Consider the following 2162-nt stretch of genomic DNA (forward strand, 5'->3'; position numbering starts at 1 on the left):
CCCCTGCACACTCTGAAATTAAATTCTCTCTTGAAAACATGTAAGCCAGTCATTTTGTGCCTTTATACTCTCCCATTTTAGGTAGCCATTGTCTATGTTTCCATTACTTGTAAATCCTGTGTATAGAGGGGATAGGCTTGATTCTTGATGTGAAGACTCCTTCCCTCTCAATTGGTATTTCGAGCTACTACAAATATAAGTATAGGTCAAGTTCATCAAATTGTAGAAATTTACACTTATTTCCTTTATCAAATTTTTTATCTTATAGTAGAGTTGTGATCATCAAGCAATCGAAGCTAGGTCAAAAGGGCGTTCTTGTGTGTTTCCCCTCACTTTCAGCTGGATGCTTCACTCTCAACTCTAGTTTTCTGTGGCTAGGTCCTTGTGCATGGACTTAGAAGTCCTCAGGTCTCACTATATTTTAGACCAACCAGTCCTTCCTCTTCTCTCTTCTCCAGGTTGACAGGGGTCTATGGAAGGAATGTGGTCAAACTCAGCCTATATCTTCATTGCTGCCTTTCCCTTTCTTCCACTCACCAGTATACCAACATGGTCACTATCAAGATTGCATGCCTTCCCATGGGTTCCCTTGGAGTTTCCGTCTTCAAGGGGGGTTTGTTCTGAAGGGACTTGATCACTTGCCTTGATGGTTCCACGGCAAACAACTTGCTTGAATTATAGTAGCCAATCAGATTGCCATTTTCATTTTCAGTTTTTTCTGCTGGTCTTTCTTTCAAGGAGTATCTTCTGTTCCTCTAGCCACTCCAAGCTGGTCTGCATGTCCTTTCAAGTAGGAATGTCTCACCTCCGAAGGTTCTGGATGGGGCTCAGGATTCCATGTAAGGTCCTATATACTACAAAGGTTCTGCAAGGAGCCTATTACACTATGCAAGTTCTAGAACCCTTTTTAGGTATTCCAATCAGTTGTAGGCTGAAAACAAGCTTACAAGTTTTCTGTAACCATGTTTCCAATAGTAGGCAAACCAACATTCATAAGACTGTCAAGCATCTTAATATCATTTCCCATCTTTTACCCATTCAGAATATCCCTTTATCACAGAGCCCCGTTGTTCCAAGGTCGAGCATACATCACTATTTACCTTTGTCCCATTTAGCCCATACAAACCTACCTAAGTGTTCACCTATCTATCTTGTTTTTCCAATTCCCTTTCCACTTCTTGTGTACAGCCCTCTCTATCTTCCAAATTATGATGTGTCTATCCTCTATGCTACCAGAGCTCCTTGTCCACATATTTAGAACTACATAAATTAACATCCATTTAATGTTTTATAATTTATTTTACTTTTAGCTGTTGTTGAGAACACTCACAGCAAAACATATACACATTCAACAATTTCTACATGCAAAATTCAGTGACATTGATTAGTTCTTCAAGTTGTACCACCATTCTCACTGTCCCTCTCCAAATTGTTCTGTTCTTTAACTTTTTTTATCTTATGAATTAACTTCATTTTGCTTCATATAAACCCACTATCTTTTAGTTAATTCCAACTCAAATTGTCCTACAAGCAAAATACATGGCTTCTGAGGTTATAAAGCTTACATTTGCTACATGGAATTCAAGGAAAAATAAATGTAGGAACTGATATTTAAGGTGGGTCTGAGTTCAAAATATTGAATATAATAGATAAGTAGTAAGTGTTTCCATTGAATGGGTCTGCCAATTCCACAAGTTAGAAAATTTGGAGCTATCTTTGATCTTGTCTTCTTTCTAGTATCTTGTCTATTTTTTTTCCCATTCACTTCATAATTCTGTCCTGTTTTCTGCATTTCAACTATCCTTATTCTAGTTTAAGCTAGTTTCCTAAGTATATTATGGAAACAAGCTTCTAAGTGGCTTTCTAGTTCCACTCTGACCCATCTCTAGTGTTCTATCTATAATCAAAGTGAAAAAGTACATAACTAATCAGCTTTCCTCCCTTCCATCTGGAAATGACTTTCCATGGGTATTTGGATAAAGTGACAACATATACAGCAAGGGTTCTGATTCCTGATGTCTGTTTATCTCTTGTCTTCATTTAAATATTGCATTCTTCCCTCCTAGCTACCTTGGTTCTAGCAAAGAAGTGCTCTTTCCATTAAAAAAAGGGAAAACAAATATTGTGAATTGAGTGAAGGTCAGCAAAAGCCATCATCATTT

Source organism: Chrysochloris asiatica, unplaced genomic scaffold (genome assembly GCF_000296735.1).
Source record: "Chrysochloris asiatica unplaced genomic scaffold, ChrAsi1.0 scaffold00012, whole genome shotgun sequence".
In the NCBI taxonomy this organism is placed as follows: domain Eukaryota; kingdom Metazoa; phylum Chordata; class Mammalia; order Afrosoricida; family Chrysochloridae; genus Chrysochloris; species Chrysochloris asiatica.